At 34.9% G+C, this 21967-nt stretch overlaps 1 long non-coding RNA gene across 1 annotated transcript in view; it reads left to right on the forward strand.

The window, feature by feature from the left end:
- Positions 1 to 2598: 2598 nt before the first annotated feature.
- The window catches only part of LOC147916315 (uncharacterized), a 31837-nt gene continuing 12468 nt past the window's right edge, over positions 2599 to 21967 (forward strand). Inside the window, exons 1-2 of the long non-coding RNA XR_015553232.1 lie at positions 2599 to 2679; positions 2905 to 2974. This is a non-coding gene — a long non-coding RNA (uncharacterized LOC147916315). The remainder of the gene's footprint in view (positions 2680 to 2904; positions 2975 to 21967) is intronic.

Consider the following 21967-nt stretch of genomic DNA (forward strand, 5'->3'; position numbering starts at 1 on the left):
CTGTTTGTATACTTCAGGGGATATGGACGGATAAAAATTTAATCTCTAGTGCATTTTATAAGCTATAAAGGAATATATCACTTAGCTGTGTATATTTGAAGATATGCTACCTCAAAACACAAGAGAGAATCCAGAAATACTTTACCCTAAGAGAAAAGAGGACGTTGTGAAATATTTAGAAATCAATGATGATACTCTTTAAGAAACCAATAGTTATAGAATGTACAATATTTGGAAGTGATGCCATTAATATCATCATATGATAATAGGTTGATTATTTAACAAAGTTAAAACAGCAAACAATAATAAGAACAAATAGTATTGTATGTGAATAACCAGAATTTTTTTGGTTTCATTTTTGAAGAAAATAACAGAGTTGCAGTTATAGGCATTCATATTTTAATTAACTATAAGAAAATATTGGTTTTGTTTTTTTTCCTTTTTTTAATTAATAAAATTTATTTTCTAAAGCAATTTTAGCTTCACAGCAAAATTGAGTGGAAAGTACAGTGAGTTCCCATATATTCCCTGTCCCTACACATGCACAACCTTCCCCACTATCAACTTTCCCCACCACAGTGGTACATTTGTTGTAATTACTGAACCTATATTAACAAATCATTATCACCCAAAGCCCATGGTTTACCTTAGGGTTCACTCTTGGTGTGCATTCTATGGGTTTTGACAAATGTATAATGGTGTGTATCCACCATTGTAATATCATGCAGAATGATTTCACTGCCCTAAAAATCCTCTGCCTATTCATCCCTTTCTCCTCCCTAATCCCTGGCAACAACTAGTCTTTTTACTGTCCCCAAAGTTTTGCCTTTTCCAGATTGCCATATAGTTGGAGTCATATAGTATGTAGCCTTTTCAGATTGGCTTCTTCCATTTAATAATATGCACTTAAGTTTCCTTCATGTCTTTTCATTGCTGGATTGCTCATTTCTTTTTAGCACTGAATAATATTCCATTGTATGGGTGTATCACAGTTTATTTATCCACTCACATTCTGAAGGATATCTTGGTTGGTTTCAGGTTTTGGCAATTATGAACAAAGCTGCTATAAACATCCATGTGTAGGTTTTTGTATGGATATAAACGTAAGTTTTCAAATCATTTGTGTAAATACCAAGGAACATGTTTGCTGGATCATATAATAATATTGTGTTCTGTTTTGTAAGAAACAGCCAAACTGTCTTCCAAAGTGGCTGAACCATTTTGCATTCCCACCAGCAATCAATGAGAGCTGGTATTGATCCAGATCCTTGCCAGCATTTAGTGTTGTCAGGATTTTGGCCATTCTAATAGGTGCGTAGTGGTATCTCATTGTTGTTTTAATTTGAAATTTCCTAATGACATATGGTGGTGAACATCTTTTCATATGCTTACTTGCCAACTATATATCTTCTTTGGTGAGATGTCTGTTCAAGTTTACACCCATTTTTTTAATTGGATTTTTCATTTTCTGCTTGTTGAATTTTAAGAGTTCTTTGTATATTTTGGATAACAGTTCTTTAGCAGATGTGTCTTTTGCAAATATTTTCTTCCAGTCTGTGGCTTGTTTTCTCACTCTCTTGAGGTTTTGTTTTTAGCACTGTCACAGATTTATTCTTTTTGTCAATCTTTACTGTCATTGAAATAGGATCATGGGAGAGAGGCAAGATAAACATGGGTGTTTAGTCGACTATTTTGAAGCAAATGTCCAGATCCTTTTAAACAACAGGCAGTAGGAAAAAACTAGACTCCTTTCAGAAATATTTGTTGAAACAAGTTTGTTTTGTTTCGCTGTCTTTTATCGAGAGCTTAACTGTGAGCCACACTCAGTGATAAATTCTTTATATACATTCCCTCATTTAATCTTCATGTTATCCTCAAAGGCAGGCATTACTGTTCCCCTCTTATAGAAAGGAAACTGAAGTTCAGGAAAGTTAAATTATTTGCCCAATTCACACAGTTAGTAAATGATGGATTTGAATGCTAAACCTATAGTTGATTGTGCCAGAAGCTATATGCTGTTAACTCTGCATATTGCGTCTCTATTCTCTTTCTAAATTAATACCATCATTATCCATTTAGTCTGAATATCTAATACATTTATCTGCAAACACTTATTATTATTACCTGTTATGGGCTGGGTTCTTTTTCTAGATGTTGAGTTTATATAGATGAATAAGACACAGTCAGCATATATTCTTGTCCTCGAGGAACTCCTAGTTCAAAGGAAGGTAGATAAATAAGCTGTTAAATTACAGTACAGCAAATGCAATAGAAACGGTGTTGTGGCAACCTAAAGGTTGAATATTTATAACAGATTAGCCCATCAATATTCAAGACTAAAGTGAGTAAAAAGTAAATATATTAAAATAATAATTATTATTTTACACATAGGACAGAGAAAACATTTCCTTTAATTTGGACTGAACAAAATATAAGGAAATACTGAGCCACCTGGCCTGATTGGAAATACTGGACCATCAAATCGCATCATAGTCATGATCATTGTTCACCCAGCTACGTATCATTCCATTACAGAAAGGTGATGCTAATGAGGACAAGTCAAACCAGTTGGAGTATATGGGGAATAGGTAATACGCTTTTCTCTCGTTTTCATTCTAGGCAAAAATACTTCACTTGATCATGAAGAAGAAATTAGACTCTTTTTTGGATCAAACCAAGGTATTTCCCTACCATTTTTCTGAGTCTGAATATTACTGTATTAAAAAATGACAATTCCTAAAATTTTCCACGTAGCTTTACACTTTATTGGAAACAGCCAGGAAAACACTTCAAAAGTATCCAAACTTACGTGATTTCTTAACTCTACAGTAACCTCAGACTCTCTCAAAGTCAGTTCCTGCCTTAAGTATTCAGAGAATGTGTGTCATTTTGGTTTCTTTTTAGATCCAGGGGAAGTCAAAAATACCTTAAGACACCAAAGATCGCAGAAGTGTGATATATCTATACCATCATAGTGAGTATTATGCCCTTATTTTAGCCTTTTTTCAAAAGCAATCTGACTTTATATAGATGTATTTTAAGTAATAATATTGTAGCTGAGAAAGAGGATTCAATGGCTTTCCCATAGGCAACTTTATAATGTATGAAAACATAAACGAAGACTAATTCTGCGTGTGTGAAGGTGACAAGGGGTTACGTATTTAGCATTTTCACCAGGCTTAAGAGGTAACTTTAAAAAAAATTAACTGGGAACCCTGGCTTCAATCACAAGGGATAGGAATGGTTGATGAATTAGATATTATGAGACAACTCACGTTTTATGAACTATTAAAAAATTTTACCAAAAGAAAATGGACCAATCTCATAATGGTATATTGCAACTATTACAATGCTAATGGTCTCAGAAAATACTTTAAGAATTGTGTATAGTAATATGTATGGCATGGGATTATTTTGTTTGTGGCACATTGCTTTAGTTTAACATTTAATTTATAAGATATGCATGGAATCCTGCTTCTTTGGTAAAGTTCAATGTAGAATTTAAAGATTGCAGAATGTCCTTTGTAATTGATAAGACCAGACAAAGAACAGAGATAAAGATCTGTGATTAGTGAGGTCTTGAATTCTTTTAAAGGTCTTGATCACCAAAGGTTTGACACAAAGTAAAACCTCAAATCAGTTATTTTTTTTCTTGTTGGCTGATGTGGATAAACTGGAGAGGAAGTTGAAAAGTGGGCAATTGAGAAATGTGTATGATATGAATCATTTGCGCAGGTAATTTTATCTATGAGAAGTTAGAAGATTTTAAAATTCCAATTGAATTACTTGGTTGTGCAGGTCTGTTTTCTAACACACAAGTAAATAACAAGATGTGTGGTTAGGAGGATTTAACCTCATGCCACATGTTTGTTTGTGTGTCATAAAGTGAAACTGACTGGCCTCAACAGCCAGGGAGTTATATGTGTGGTAACTGGAAGGAAACCACACTGTGCAACAAAAGGATGTTGAAGGAGTTAGAAAGCAAAATTAATTTACAATCTTGCCAGCTCTACATTGTTGTTAACCAACATCACTTAATGCTATCAGAGTATGTATTTTCAATATTTAAATATATCTATAAGGGAACACCTCTTAGTGATCAGTTTAATCGTATAGAGAACCATTTTCCTATGCTTTTCCTCTTTTTACTCTACGTTATCTTCCGGAGTGACCTTATACACACTCATGGCTTCAATAATTGACTGCGTTCTAATGTTTCCAAATCTCGACTCCCAGTCTAGCTATATCAATGACATCCTGCTTACTGGCTGTCCTCATTTGGATGTCCCATGCGTACCTCAAACACATCTTAAACTACACACATTTTCTCAATCTTCCCCTTCCTTCGAGGTTCCAAGTATGCTTCTCTTCCTGTGCTCCCGATCTCAGTAAATAGTACCAGTATCCACCCGTACAGTGAAACATTAAACCTAATCATCATCCTGGTTCCTCCCTTTTTCCTACACCCAATGGACCACCATGACTATCACCTAACCAATTCTATCACCTAACTGTGTCTCAAAATTGTTCACTTCTCTCTAATCTCAATACCATTACAATAATTGAGACCCTTATCCAATTTCTCCTGGATTACTGCAATAGTTTTTTAATTAGTGAAAATATCATTTATGTAATATTTTTTCAAGATGTCTTTATAATTAAGCCACCATTATTATGCTATTTATTATACTCAAGCAGACTGTATCTTATGCCTTGGTTTTAAACAAAAGTTTGGTATTGTTCTTTAGCTGTGAATGACTAATTTAGGCATAAAAGTCCCATCCCTGTATATGGCTAAACCCATATATGTGCAATGTGTACACCTTACCCAACAGTGATCCCCCATCTCAACTATGAAGTCAGCTTATTGATGGTTCCCAAAATGCACCATTTGAAAGCTTTGATTTTAACTCAAGCTCTTATCCAATATTAGACTGCTTTGATAGCTGGAGAATCATTTTCAGCTTATGCAAGGAATGCCAGCCCAAGAGGGAAATAGGTAGGACACTCATAGTGCACGTGTGAGTGTATGTATATTTAAGAAATAGTGTGTCTACCCAAGTCGAGGGTCATAATGATTTCCGAGAAGCACTTCTTATTGGAGGAGTTAGAAAAATAATGGTACAAATTTTTTGAAAGTAGAATTTGTATCCCCACATAAGAAAATATTGCTTTTCTAAATATGATTCTTACTTTTCAGTATTGAAAAAAAGATATTTAATACCATGTGCCTATATCTCAAATAGTGTGATAACTTAAACACATCTGTGTTGTTCAGCACCTTTTATAGTGAGCTGCATGTATGGCCTCTCAACTTGCGCCATTTGAGTTAGCATACTTTTATTTATATACAATATATGATAAATACTCATAGGGGATAGGTGAATCAGATACGGCTCCCATTCTGGAGGAAACTAAAACTAAAAGTTGATTAAAAGTAAGAAGAAGATAGCAGTACACTCCCTCTAATCCATAGGAAAGATTTCAGACCACTGGGTTGATTGATTGATTTTCATTCAGCACGAACATGAGAACATAGTTCTTCAGTGCTTTCCGCTTCTGTAAATCTGACCATAAGCCATAGGAAAAGCTATTTCTTTTGAGACGTATAATTTTATACACTGTAAAAATCAGATGTTGGTTTGGCCTTTTCAATCAACTGTTTGACAAATTCAATGAGTAAAACATGAATAATCACTTAAACACGTATTTGGTATGGCTTTGAGTAAAATAATCATTGATTTGATATTTTGTTTTTGTTGTTCAATTGGTTATTAGATTATGATTATATATTTTTCTCTTTCTAGACATAGTCTAATTTCAAATATAAAATTAAAAAACAAATAAAAAAATACCCCACGATGCTTTAAATATATACATTCAAATATCCACCAGTAGGTCCATCAACATGATGTCATTCACAGAGGAGAAAAACTGAAGCCACTTGTCAGCTCTGCAGTACTCCTAATTGCAAACAAGTGTGAAGAATTTTGAAGTTAATATGTAAGAGACATATGAAAGTTCTTATGTAACTTATGAGAGTCCCTATGTCCTATGTTTCACTATAAATCATCTTCTTACAACATTTTTAATGAATAAAGTAACCACATCTTGTCACAAAAACAAAATGTAAAAAAAAAAATTTGAAGACCACAAATATGATTATTTCAAGTTAAGACTACACCATAATTTTGTGTCTTTATATATGGGTTGTTTAGTCAATGACTCTACTTTGCATAGCCAGCTTTCTAAAATCAGATTTTTTATTACTTGAAGATAATGCAGTATAGATGATGTGTTGGCAAGAGTCAATCATAACCTTAACTAACTAATTGTAGGATAGAAATGTTATGAGCTATACAAAAACATTCTATTTTTCTATACATAGACACACACTGAGTAAACGCTTCTTTAATCTGAACTTTAAATTGGTCACCTTCCAAGTAGAGCCCTGTACATTAGCATAGTAAATAAAATAGATAACAGTGTATAGTGTGTGTTATTTATATATTTACGTATTTTATTTAAATATATACTTTTTATATATACAGTTAGATAGTTAATTAATACTTTTGTTAAAATAAGTAAAATAATATTTCAATCATTAAAAAATGTGGTTGATTTCTTGCCTTATTGAAGACTAAGATTTTAGCATAAATCTGAGATTATTTTTCTGAGTACCTTGGTGCTATTCGTGGGAGGCTTACTATTTTTATTTAAGAAACTCAATGAAAGAGCCTTCTGCGGATCAGCCAGTGTTCCAAGTACTTCACAAATATTAACTCAGTTAACCATCCTGACACCCCTATACAGTAGGAACTAGGACAATGCCCCATTTCCAGATGAGGAAGTAGCTTACCCCAGGCCAGACAGCTAAGTGACAGAATCTGGCTTCAAAATTACTCGAGTCCACATGCCAGTTTGGAAAGGACTGGCAGCCATATCTAAGCAGGTTTCATTGATTCATTTGAAGTCAAGGGCACAGAAAAGATTACTCAACCCTTGGTAGCTGGGTTGCAAGACATCCAGGGACCTGGAGTCTCAGCCTCCAGCTGTCACTCTGTGTTATCCAAGAGTCAGAGTCACATCTTACCTGCCCTCCTCTTTAGGCCATGTCTGCGGAGCACCCAAAGAGCAGGCAGTAAAGGGAAACTTGCCATCAAGCAGCAGCCGTTCTCTTTAGGGGATGCAAAAATGACCCCTTTGTTATCTTTGACTCCACAGCTACCGTGACATTATTCGGTTAGCCATGGTTACAAACTGGTTTTTGTGGTAAGTCTAAGCCTGACTTGTGCAATTCTTTGAAGTCTCTGCCAAAACTAGAGATTTGAGTCTCTCTGTCAATCGCCCCCATTAATGATGTAAATTTGTGAATTTATTTAGCTATAGAGCTTCACAGACTGAAGTTTAAGCTTGTTTCTTCCAGGAAAGATGGGGGCCTGCTCTGTATGGCTACAGGATGTTTTTCACTGTCTTCTAGAATTTAAGTTAAAAAAAATTTAGTTTCTGTTTGTGTAGTGATGATGAATTTTAGATTCTTCACAAAGCTTGAGGAAAACACACTACACTTTTCTGGCTGTAAGTGAAGGCTCATTATGCTATAAGGGAAAACAGGGCTTTAAAGGACAATTACTATATTAGTATGTAACTTTCTTTTTTCATTTTACCACAGAACTTTGAATAATAGAATTTAAGTGGTTGTTTTGACTTAAATTACTCCTACCTCTTACATTGCTGTTTAAACACCCTGAGATCACCATGTGTGTTATTTCAGAAAGTGAAGAGCCCCCCAAATTGCTTCAGAAATATTATAATTTAAATTTAGTAATTTCCCTCATGAATAATAGAAAAGTTGTTCAAAGATAAATAAAGCTTGTGAACTGAGGGGTTTTATTCCACGCTAGGGAAGAAAACTAACGTTTACTGAGTGTCCACAGTAAGCCAGACATTTGGTCTCGCTTAAACCCCACACCAAATGTATGAGATGGATATTTCTTCTCCCTGTTTTATTGGCAAAGAAATTGAATCCCAGAGATACTAGGTAAATTGCCTAAGGGCACACAGGCCCTAAATTGGATCCAAACTGGGATTATCCTGACCTCAAAAACTGTGGTCTGTCCATTACAGTACCATAAACTTTGGGATTTTAAAAAATCTTGGTTATTTTCACCTTTAAATTAATCATTGGTATTGACAATGCACTTTAAAGAAAGGAATAATTTTCAAGAGAGAGCCACTTATTCCTTTCATTGGAGTTATGGAAATCATGTTGTATATTAAGTATAATTTACCTTGGCAAGTGCCATGGTTTAAACTGAGTGGTATTAGCGTGCTCAGTTAAATACCTCTTTGGAAACAATTAAAATGTAGATTAAAGTCCAAGTGTGAAATGTGAGCCTTTGTCTCCTGCCTCCTTGTGGCCCCAACGCACAAAGTGCAGTGGGACGCGCCTCAGAGTCCTCTTATGGATGGCTGGAAGGATTACACAGGAGTAAGCAGGTGAGAGGCATCAGGTTTACAGCTCACAGCTTCCTTGATCTTCAGTCCAAAGCGGAGGTTCAGAGTAACTGCCAACAGAAAAGAAACCATTGTACAAGAGAATTGCTTAAAATACTTCAGTTGCTCTCCCCGCATGGTGGAGTCAGTGTTTGTGGTTTGGAGAGCTATAATGACGGTTTGAAGCTGTTGTACCAATTCGAAGAATACATATCTCTGTAACGTGGTGTGTTTTCTTATCTCGAAGAGCATGTGTTAAAACAGTTGAGGTATGTTGACAAAGTTGCATCTGTAAGGAAAGCACAAGTCTTAACATTTCCTCACTTCATAGTTTGTGTGCAGTTGGCAATGTGAGTGTTGATAAAGAACAATGTTAGTTCCTGTTTGTGAAAGATGATCAGTTATGGATTTATTTCTAGTTTTGTCTATCTCTTCACAGCTATGAGCAAGACTGTTCCAAATTTCCATTAGATTATAGAAAGTTTATTACTTTCTTAGACAAATAAAATACAAATACAATTTCACCCTGCAAAGAGATTATTAAGCTAATGTTGCAAAAGACTTATTAATCTTATGATGGTCAACAGTTCATAGCACTCAATAGAGAAATTCAAGACAACTTGATTTTAGAACCTACTAGTGTCTTGCAAATCACATACAAAGTGCCCAATAAATATTTGTGAAGTAAATATACATGAATATAGTTCTTGCTGAGAGTTCTCAATCCTCAGTTGTAGTTCCATTTTTATGTGTGAAGTGGAAGTATTTATTTCTGACAGTTTTGGGCTTATCTTTAAAAGATCCTTGGGCACTTTAGACAAAAATAACAATATTATTCATTATACTGATGACGTACATACACAACACACACTCACACAGAACCGCTAACCATGGACTTCTTGCATATTTATGAAGGGAAAAATACTTGCTTTGCCTGTAGCTTAGTAATGAATATCTTCTCCTTTTGACCACAGAGGAGGAAATGCCCTACTTGTTACTTACTATGGATGTTTACCTACTTTCTTAGTTATGGTGTACAAAACTGTTGGTAGCGTTTCTGGGTAGGCCGAGTTTCCACAAGTGGGCCACATTTGGGCAGGGTTGTCCTAAACAGCCAGTTCATAGGGTCCAAGAAGAAGCTACTCCAAATTTTCTTTGCCACTATGAGTTATTTTAGTATTTTCCGACCAGGATTAGTTAGACCCGGAAGGCTCTCCTAGTCCCTTACAGACAATTCAGTTAAAATGTTCATGCCCACTTGATGCATAGTTGAGTAGACATATCTGAGAGTTTTCATATTACTTATCTCTTCCCTTTCACTGTTGATTTAATTCTCAATTTTGCCTAAATATCTGACTTCAAGAACTACTTCCTAATTTATACCTTAAATGTGCCTGGTAAGAAGCTTGATAATGAATTTATTGAGTAAATGCTGGGCTTTGAACAGCATTAACATCTCACTGAGGAAGAAGCACTTAGTTTCTAACTGCTGACAAGTTAGGTGTTCCTAATACAAAAGTTGGTTTTTATTGCAAGGAGATGCTTTGTGATTTCACATATGTAATTAGTGAGATATGGAGACTTTACCAGGGAGCAAAGACAGACAAAAGTGAATAGGTGAGCAGAATGGAATGGATAAAGAAGGCAGATTAATGGGGCAAGAAAAAGAAAATATATTCTTTTTAAAATTTTCTGTAATATCTTTACTTAAGATACATGTTGAAGAGAATTTTGTTCACAGCTGCAAAAGAGATTCAGAAATGAATCATAGAAGAAAAAGAAATAGAAAAGGTAATGAATTATGGAAAATGGGGGAAAAATGGGAGGGAGAAAAATGATATAAGGGAGATGAAAGAAAAATGTCTAAAAGAACAAAGGAATTTATGAAAAGGCTGTAAATCTTCTGCCCTTTCTTCAGTCTTGAGAATCCTCTGGTCTTATATTTTCTGTTTCAGTTGACAGGATGTACATTTATAGACTGTTGACCTAGTAACTGAAACCTTTGCTTTTTTCCTCTTCTCAAAATTCATGAAATGTGAAGTTAGAAGAGAGAAGTTTGTTCCTAGCCACTTAAGAATGCAAACCTTAAACTGGGGGCAGTTGTAGAGATTCAAAATATTCTTTAATAATCCAAAGTGACAAAACTTTAAAACAATTAGGCTATTCCTATTGGCTATGGAGATTTCTTAGAACTTACTCTGCAGTATATTTTAATGACATCAGTAACACCGGAGTGAGAACCACTTCTAGCTTTACAACTACTTTAGAATTCTTCCAATAAGTTAGTAACTACAAGTAACCCAACAGATCTAAGGAAACCATGACTATGTTCCCTGAATTGAAGAAATAGCTCTCTACTGGAAAAGTGTCTCTTTAGCAGCAGAAAGCCAAGGCCGAAGTGGTGGATTCTGGGGCCAGGCGGTCTGGGCTGGAGTCCCAGCTCTGCCTCTTACTGTCCAGGTAACCTTAGGCAAAGTCATTTCTCCTCTAGGAAGGTGCTCGCTGTGAAGGTACAATCTCACAAAGTTGGGCTATTGAATGAATTAATGGATGCAAAGAACTCAGAAGAATGTCTGACATATAAGAAGTATTTAATAAATTTATTAGGATGCATTGTTCAATATAGAAAGGAGTAAAAATCACTTCAAAACATGAAATAGAAAGCCATAAAAGAAGTAAATAGGTATGTTTGTAGTCCGTCAAGGTGAAGATTATTTTTAAAAAAAAAAACTATCAAAGTATCTTCCACATAATTAGCAGTTCAATAAATATTTGCTGAAAAGCTGGGAGGATAAAAGAATAAAACATAAAACAAGAGCTATTCACCAAAAGGTATTTATTGAGATCTAATATCAGCTTATAGCTGCATTAGATCTGTTTTGGTTGGAGAAAAAAATATATGATTTAACTAATTTCTTCAAGGTTGTTTCAATTAGTTAAAGAGAGAAAATCACATATATGACAGACATAAGATGAGGTTTTGCAGGTAATAGGCATTCAGTAAATGAATGAATGAAAAAATCTGAAATAATTATAAATGATACTAGTAATATATAGAACTATAAGGTAGGCATTCAGGGGATCATAAGAGCTGAATGGGTTGATATAGTTCAGAAAGTGGGACTCAGGCTGATATTTAAAGAATGTGTAGATTTAAGATTGTCATTCTCAGCCCTGGTTGCACATTAAAATAGTGAATGCCCAGGTCCCACCCCAAGAAAATCTTAGTTAACTGGTCTGAGGTGAAACCCAGGCATTTATACCATTTAAAAGCTACAAAGGTGATTTTAATATTAAGCCAAAGCGAGAATCCCTGGTATAAATGGTCAGAGAAAACAGAGAAAAAATTCCAGGCAGGGCTGGTGGGAGAGGAATGGTGGTGTAGGGGAATTTTTGTGCAGGGCCATGAAAAGAGGTGTAGTGGCTCAGAAAGTAGCTACATTGAGGCTAGTCTAGCTTAATTTTGGGATAATAAAGTCCTAAACTGGAATGGCCTGGACGAGGAAGGAAGTGACAGATATGTGGTTCTCTCATATGCATGGGCTTTGACTTTAGACAGACCCAGCTTAAAGTCCCTGGGCCTCAGAGGTTGCATGTCTCTATATGCCTCATATTTCTCGTCTATAAAAGGGATGTGGCTCTCTCGTAAAGGAACAGAAAGGACATGGTGAACAGAAGAGCTAAGTGAGTTAAGATAACTGGGAAATTGGTGATATCATGACAGAGGCAGGAAGATGGAAGTGCCCAAAAAGCAAGACAAGGCCTCATGAGTTTATAACATTGTATTTCTAGAGGAAAAACTCATTTAAAAAAATTTCCAAATAAAAGACATTATGGATCAGGAAGGCACTATTTTATGGAACAAAGTAAATCCCCTCCTCCCAGCTACTCACTATAAATTCCTCCTCAAAACTGATAATACCAACTCAGAAATGAAACTAGAAATGTATAAGGCAGTTTGGGCAAAATAAGAAATGGCCCTCTTGAAAATCTACTTAGTGTTTCAAATGTTCATATTAGAAGCAGAAGTATGTAAGTCCCGTGAGAAAAAGCTAAATGAAAATAGGAAATAGTACTGAAAATGAAAGCCACATATATTTTGTAAGAATTTGTCCTTCCAAATACCCAAATACTCTTAGTAGACTTTTCTACATAAAAATAATTGAAATTCTTAGACCTTCTGACGAATATTGTCTACATGGCAGCACAAATTAGTATTGCTATTTCCAAATTGAAGAAATGTGGTTGCTTAGTAACATATTAAATGACTATCTAGGCACACTTTTGACTTAGCATAAAAAGAACAAAAAGTACTAAGTGAGGCAAAGTGATCTAGAGAGAAGAGGTGGCCTGTGATTAAACTGTCTTTTTATCTAAAGCTATTATATTAATTTGCCAGGTCAGCTTTTGAAATGGCTTATAGACACCATTGGCCTAAATATTTCTATTATCTCCATGTATTATTATGCGTGTTTGCTCATTTTATTGCCACGAGAACTCTGAGAGGTTGAGTAGACATGTTATCCCCCCGCATAGTAGAAGGCGAGTTATTGAAAGGGACTGATTGTCCCAAGAAAATGTGCCTGGCTAACAATAACAATGACCAGGCTGCAACCCAACTTTCTTGAGTTTCTGTGTGATATTATTTTATTTTAGACTATAATATTCATTCCAGTGGTTACTGACCTTTTAAAATCACTTTCAGAAAAATCATCCCTGTATCTCTCTTCAGCTTGTGTAACACAGTGAAACCAAGTGCATTCACTTTTTGGAATTATAGATGACTTGGACTCTGATAAGTGTTACTTTTTAAAGGAAGCAATATTTCATATTCTTAATATGTGTGGGCTTTGATTTTACATAGACCCAGCTTAAATATCCTGGAAAAGTTGCATAATCTCTATATGCCCCAGATTTCTCATCTATAAACTAGATAATAATTTCTACTTAGTGTGAGGATCTTATCAAGTAGGAATGCATGTAATGTTCTCAACACACAATAGGCTCAGTATATGTTATTTACATAATTTGAAGTTGAAATAACTATTTCATAATGATATAAAAGTAGGTTTTATTGATTTATTACAAAAATTGTACTCTGTAAAGGAAACACAATCCATTGTTATAACTGAAGATACTCTGAAAAAGAATTTAGGTTAAATTATGGAAAAATATTTTTAAAAATACATAAAATATGAAAGGTGAAACAAAAATATCCACAAATATTTTTATGAAGTTAGATAAGTTGATATTAAAGCTCATACAGAAAAAGAAATGATAAGAATAGCCAAGAAAACACTAAAAAGAAAAGCTATACAGACAACCACATGCAAAAGAATGAAACTGGACCACTATCTTACACCAAACACAAAAATCAACTCAAATTGGATTAAAGACTTGGACATAAGACCAGAAACCATAAAACTCCTGGAAGAAAACATAGGCAGTGAGCTCCTTGGCATTGGTGTTGGCAATGATATTTTTGGATTTGCTACAAAAAGCAAAGGCAACAAAAGTAAAAATCAACAAGTGAGACTACACCAAACTAAAAAGCTTCTGCACAGCAACGGAAACCATTAACAAAATTAAAAGGCAACCTACTGAATGGAGGAAAATATTTGCAAATCATATATCTGATAAGGGACTAATATCCAAAATATATGTAGAACTCATGCAACTCAATATTAAAAAAAGAAACAATCCAATTTAAAAAATGGGCAGAGAATCTGAATAGACATTTTCCCAAAGACACACAGATGGCCAACAAGGACATGAAAAGGTGCTCAACATCACTAATCATCAGGGAAATGCAATCAAAACCACAATGAGAGAGCATCACACATTTGTTAGAATGGCTATCATCAAAAAGACAAGAAATAAGTGTTGGCGAGGATGTGGAGAAAAATGAACTCTTGCTCCCTGTTGATGTGAATGTAAATTGGTACAACCACTACGAAAACCAGTATGGAGGTTCCTCAAAAAGTTAAAAATAGAACTACCATATGACCCAGCAATTCCACTTCTGAGTATTTAGCCAAGACAAGAAACAACCTGTGTCCATCAACAGATGAATGGATAAAGTATATATATACACATGTACCTATGTGCATATATAATGTGTGTATATATGTATATTTATGAAGTATATATATACAACGGAATATTATTATTCAGCCATAAAGAAGAAGGAAAGCCTGCCATTTGCCATAACATGGCTGGACCTTGAGGGCATTATACTAAGTGAAATAAGTCAGACAGAGAAAGATAAATACTGTATGATCTCACTTATACATGAAATCTGAAAAAAAAAAAACTCTCATAGATACAGGGAATAGATTGGTGGTTGCCAGAGGCTGGGGTTGAGGGGTGGGAAAAATGGGTGAAGGGAGTCAAAAGGTACAAACTTCCAGTTATAAGATAAGTAAGTCCTGAGGATGTAATGTACAGTATGGTGACTACAGTTAATAATATTGTACTGTGTATTTGAAAGTTGCTAAAAGAGTAGATCTTAAACGTTCTTATCACAAGAAAAAAAAATTGTAACTGTAATGATGGATGTTAATTGAACTTGTGGTGTCGTTTTGCAATATATATATATATATATAAAATCACTTTGAACACCTAAAACTAACACAATGTTATATGTCAGTTATATCTCAAAAAAAAAAAAGAAATAAGCACAAAAATGAACAAAAACTATAAATGGGCACTAGCTCTACCAGATGGAACCTACTATAAGTCGTCTATAATTGAAATGGTGTGGTACTGGCATATAATAAAGAGATGGACTAGTGACGTTGTAGAAATAGACAGAGGTACATCTCGAATTTCAGTATGTATGTATATCTGTCTACTTCTGTTTCCAAGTCTCCTTCCAAACCTGAAAACATGCCATTTCTCTGAATCTTCTCCTACACTGCTTGGAGTTACTATCCTGGCAATTGAACCTTGATTTCATTCCATGCTTCTAGATGTCAATTTCTCTCTACACCAGCACTGTTCAACACAACTTTCTGTATTGATAGAAATGGCTTAAAATGTGGACTGTCCAATAGGGTGGCGATCGAGACCTTGAAATATGGCCAGTGCAACTGAGGAACTTATTTTAAAATTCTGTTTAATTTTTAATTAATTTATGTTTAAATAGCCACCTGAAGCTAGTGGAGACTCTACTGGACAATCAAGCTTTATACTCTAAGCTCCTCAAGGAGAGATTTAAGTCTGTTTAGTTCACACCAGTGTCTAGCATGGTGCCTGAGGGCTAATGGGTTTTTATTTTTCCAGTCCGTATTAATTCCACTACAGATATTTGGCAAGTGGGCTGGTGGAAGTCCGGTGTTCAGCTCCACCACCACACAGGGTCAGGGAGGAGAACTACAGCTGTAATAGGCACTTCTTGCAACGGCTTTTCCCTTTGCTAGGCATAAGCTGGCTTAGCCTTGATCATACAGGCTTGCAAAAATTCACTCTAATTTGCAGGAACCTCAGAGTATTGTTTTTATGTAATAGTGAATAAAAAACAAAAGCAGGTGTAAACATATTTATTCACCTCCTTTAAGGAAACTGTAGGTTTCTTCAAGTAAGGTTTTCAGCTCTTCTCATAGAGAAATTTATCTTTGAGGAAACATATGTAGTCAATAGTTTACATAAACACCGGTCTCAGAAAAGCAGAACATCAGCTGGAGGGCTTGACAGCAGCAGAGGGAGAATATCAAAATTTTGAAAAGGAGTTTCTGTTAATCTAAAGATATTCAAATTGGATCTTCACAGACAATTTTGGGCAAAGTCAATAAAATGTTAAGCAGCATGCTGGCATGGAAAGTGCTAGGGCTTAGGGCCTTAGATCTCTGATTTGACTTCCAACTCTCTGTTCCCTTTAGCTGTGTGAGGAAAGCTACACAGCTTCTCAGCACTAGCTCTTGATCTGACAAAAAGAGAAGAAGGATTGTATTGTGTAAGTGTGGTTTGGGGGATGAAATAAGCTAATGTAAGTAAATGGTCAACAAAGGTTTATTTCCCTCTACTCACATCTCCTCCCACACTATTGCTACCCCAAAAAGGTTGTTGCATAGAGTTAAGAACATGAGATCTGAAGAAGATTCTAGAAACCACCCCATCAAATACCCTCTCTTTATAAATGAGGAAATTGAGTATGAGATACGCAAAGACAAAAGTGATACCAGCAGCAGCAGACTCTAAAGAGGAAGATGGCAGATGCCATCAGCGTCACACCTGCTCCACACCTGCTCTGTGCCACCACCTTTGAAATAGTAGTCACTGCTGAAAATTCAGAGCTGCAAACACTCAAATGCATGTTTTGAGTTCGCCTTTCTCACATTGTGATTTTCAATAGTTATTTTTTCTTTACTTTATTAAAAGTATTACCAGACTCGTTAAATTTCTCAATTTGAACCAATGATTATAACCACTTTAAATAAAAAAAAAAATCTACCTCAACATTGTTTTATCTAGTAGGAGGACAAGTTCTTTACTATCAGTGTTCAGAATTCTCTGTACCTTTCTCTGTTCTAACGTGGTGCTTTGGCCTTCCTGAATTTTAATGCACACAACTTTCACTTTTTTTTTTTTAACTCTGTTTGGGTGACCTCTTTGGCTTCACTGTCTTTTCTCTTGGTGATCAAGGGACACAGCATAGAGACGTCTGATTGTGATGAAGGACCAGGGACGTCACACATGAGAGACAAAAACTTTGTGATGTCAGTTGTAAGAGTCAGTATTTTATAGCACAGGGTGGAAATGCAATATCAATTCATAAATCAACTGTTTGCTCATAGGAACATTCCCTGAAATAGTACAGTTTGGGCATTTGTTTTTTTCACAGTTGAATATGCTTTTGATTTATAGCAGTTATAAAACCCATTTCCTTTTTCCTCCTTGTTTCCTCATCTGGGTATTTAATTTTACAAAGGCAAACACATACAAAACTTTTTTTGTGTAAGGTTAATTTTCTCATATAGAGTTTTCAAGCTTAGTTACAACTTTACCTAAAGGGAGATCATTTTTTTTTTTTTTGTGAGGAAGATCAGCCCTGAGCTAACATCCATGCCAATCTTCCTCTTTTTGCTGAGGAAGACTGGCCCTGAGCTAACATCCGTGCCCATTCTTCTTCCACTTTATGTGGGACGCTGCCACAGCATGTCCTGACAAGTGGTGCGTCGGTGCATGCTGGGGATCTGACCCCGGGCTGCCAGCAGCGGAGTGTGCGCACTTAACTGCTACGCCATGGGGCGGGCCCTAAGGGAGATCATTTTAAGTGTGGTATTCAGATATAATAAAACTTAGGAGAAAGACAAATTAAAGAATCCTGATTTTTCTTTTTGTTATAAGAGGCAATAAAGCTTAAATACTGTACATATAATATGACAAAGAAAATAATATGTAACTAACATTTTATATAACATAATAGCAAGAGTATACTATATTTTTCCATTTTTTACACCTTACAGAAATGAATACAGAAGTAGAGAGTATGGATACAATTAAGACTAAAATGTAAAATATAAAAATATCCAGCCTAATATATTTAATTTCTTTTGAATGGGGTTTGTCATGATAAATACTCTCTGTCATATATATCTCTTTTACAAGTAGATGGGTTGTCTACTAAGATTTCCCGCTTTTTATTTCAACTAAAGTTATGAGGAGGATATTAAGAAAAAGAATATAGCTCAGTGTTGTCACTCTGGAGATGAACACATGGATTATTCCTAGGAGGCATATGACGTGGATAGTTCTGTCGTTATCCATTATAGAGAGTCTAGACTTGTAAGTATTAACAACAGTGTAGTTTATTTTTCAGGGAGTCATGTGGTCGCTCCATCCTTCCCTTCAGATATTATTTCAACAGTTTCTCCTACTTTCTTTTATCTTTAGGCCCTCTCTCCCTTTCTCATCAGCTCATACCTATTCCATATTTATATGTATTTTTAAAAATCTATCTATCTATCCATCCATCCATCCATCCTATTCAGGAAGAACTCATAAGATGATAAGGCTTATATAAATCATAAAGGAAGGAGGATTCCCGTGCTGTATTCTCAGTGCTGTATTTTTGCCTCTTTATTTTTCCTTTAAATATGGTATTTGGAAAAATTCCAAGATGAAACCTGCCCTGAACAACAGCTCCCTCAGTGAAGCTATTTTATAGTTGATTTTCTTCCTTTACAATATCATGCTTTGGTGCAATATTTCTGGGCATTTAACCTTTCACTCCTCAACAGGAATCTCTTTCTTTATTGAGAGTAACAAAGCCAGGAGAGGCAGCAGGTGTGCAAGGCTTCAGTGGCCACAACTGGAAAGAAAAAGAAAGAAAGAAAGAAAGAAAAAAAGTCATCCCCAATCTATCTAGAACATAATCTTTTTAAAAACTTGCCTTTCTAGGTATATATTGTCAAGTTTATTCAATTTGCTTAACTGTGAGTTCACGCTATGTTCTTGCCAGAAAATTCCTGGACATCCTATTTTTTCTTGTTCTTGCTAATGAGAGAGAAGCCCTAGATAGCACACACCTTTGGCACAGCTCATGCCCTGACCCAGGGGTAACAGGCCTAACTAGAATCAGGACAAAGGAGCCCCCCAGGAGCTTCATCATTAGTCCTTTATAATCATAGTCTGTAGGAATTCACGGATCATTAATCAACAAGTCCAATTTTGAGACAAGTTATTTAAATAATATGAGCTAGTTATAAAATCATAACGTTGTATGAATTAAATTATAATACTATAGGTCCACTACTTTTATTTCCTAATTGAATGTAAAGGGATCCAAAATGATCTATGGAAATAATTAAACTTTTTAAAATGATAAATTAATGAAATTAACCTGTTAATTATTGTGAGACATTGAAATATTAGTACTCTCCATTCAGATAGAAAAAATATTGGAGAAATTAAGTGATGATATCTCTTCTTATTTTTCTTCTATATTTTATTTCTTCTTAATTCTCTAAGAGTTCTAAGATCTACATTTTAAAACCCTAAAATAAAGTATTTGATGATTTTCTTTCATTCAAAGTCAGTTCAATACACTTTCTTCAATCAAACACAGAAATATTTTTTAAATCAGTTTGCATGTCAGATGTCATTTTAAAAAACACCTTAAATTGTTGACATCCTGTGAAAGGAGAAATGGACGTTGTCATATATTGTTATTAGGGAGAGCCTCTGTGAAGAGCAATTTGGCAACATACATTAAAATGTAAAAAGTGTATAAAATTTGACCTAGAAACTCCACTTCTAGATATTTATTTATTCTCTACATGTACAGGTTCGTGTGCAAAATGATGCATGTAAAATGATATACACCAGAGCCGTTTCACAGTAGTAAAGATTAGAAAGAACCCAAATGTCGTTAATAGAAACCAGTAAAATAAATTTTGCTATGTCTGTAGTGTGGAATGACACAGAAGTATTAAAATAAATAAATAAAACAATGCTAATAAAATGATGAAGCTATTAAAATCATAATAATACATAACATTGAACAGTTGACTTGTATAAATTGATTTAATCCTCATAATATCTCTGTGAAGTATATTTATTATCTATTATTAATCTCATTTTACAGGTAAAAACCCTGGGGTCTGGAGAGGTTTCCTATAGTGACTGAGATAGAATGTAGTGAGGCCATTATACAAACCCAACCAGTCTTATACTGTGTTATACCATAGAAATAATTGCAAAGGTATATAGAGTGTGTACCTATTTGTAAGACAAATATATATTTAGAAAAAAAGGAAGGAAGGTAGGAAGGGAGGGAGGGAGGGTGAGAGAGAGGGAAGAAAGAAGGGAGGGAATCTACATCCCGAATTTATATAAAGAATATAATTCTTTAAAAATATGCCTAAGTATTATATTATTGGTTAATTCACATAATCTTTTATTATATATTCAAAAGTAAATATTTTTCAATGAAGTTAAAGGTTTTATAAGTCATACATTGCAAAGTATGCGCTGCACTGCTCAATATCGCAGCCACTAGGCACATGTAGCTCTTGAGTACTTAATATATGGCTATTCTGAATTGGGGTATGCTATATGCATAAAATACTCACCAGATTTTGAAGATTTAGTACAAAAAAAGAATGTAAACTATCCTATTAATAACTTCATTGCTTACATGTTGAAATAATATCTTGGTTATATTGGGTTAAATAAAATGTATTGTTAAAGTAAATTTCACCTATTTCTTTTTACTTTTTATAATGCAGTTGCTAGAAAATTTTAAATTACTCAGATTATATTTCTCTTAGATACCAATGGTCTAATGCATTCAGATTTCATTGTACTTCGCTTCCTTTCCCTTCAGCATTATTTGTCTAGCATGGTGGTTATCAACACTTGATGTGCATTAGAATCACCTGAGAAATATTGAAACTATACCTGGGCCCCACTAAGAGGTTCTGAGTTAGTTGTTCTGGGCTGGAACCCCAGCATCACTTTTGTTTTTTTAAGGCCTTGCATTCTAATACGAAGCCAAGGTAGAGAACCACTGCTCCAATCCTCTGAGCCTAATAGAATTGTGCAACTGGAATAGCCGGATCATATGGCGGTTCTATTTTTAATTTTTTGAGGAACCTCCATACTGTTTTCCATAGTGGCTGCACCAATTTACATTCCCCCCAACAGTGCATGAGGGGTCCCTTTTCTCCCATCCTGGCGCACACTTGTTATTTATTGTCTTTTTGATAACAGCCATTCTAACAGGTGTGAGGTGATAGCTCATTGTGGTTTTGATTTGCATTTCCCTGATGATTAGTGATGTTGAACATATTTTCATGTCCCTGTTGGCCATTTGTATGTCTTCTTTGGAAAAATGTATCTTCAGGTCCTCTGCCCATTTTTTAATCAGATTGTTTGTTTTTTTGATATTGAGTTGTATGAGTTCTTTATATATTTTTGATTTCATTTGCAAATATCTTCTCCCATTCAGTGGGTTGCCTTTTTGTTTTGTTGATGGTTTCCTTCACTGCACAAAAGCCCTTTAGTTTGATTTAGTCCCATTTGTTTATTTTCGCATTTGTTGTACTTGCCTGAGGAGACCTATCTAAAAAAATGATGCTAAGACTAATGTCAAAGAGTTTACTGCCTCTGTTTTCTTCTGGGAGTTTTACGGTTTCAGGTCTTAAATTTAAATCTTTAATCCACTTTGAGTTTATGTTTGTATACGGTGTAAGAAAGTGGTCCCGTTTCGTTCTTTTGTATGTAGCTGTCCATTTTTCCCAACACCATTTATTGAAGAGCCTATCTTTTCCCCATTGTGTATTCTTGTCTCCTTTGTTGTAAATTAAATGACCATACAAGCGTGAGTTTATTTCTGGGCTCTCTATTCTTTTCTATTGATATATTTGTCTATTGTTGTGCTAGTATCATACTGTTTTGATTACTCCCTTCTGGGTATTTACCTGAAGAAAATGAGAACATTAATTCAAAGATATATATGCACTCCTAT

The sequence above is a fragment of the Ceratotherium simum genome, chromosome 9 (genome assembly GCF_057802395.1).
Source record: "Ceratotherium simum simum isolate JZ-2026a chromosome 9, ASM5780239v1, whole genome shotgun sequence".
NCBI lineage: Eukaryota > Metazoa > Chordata > Mammalia > Perissodactyla > Rhinocerotidae > Ceratotherium > Ceratotherium simum.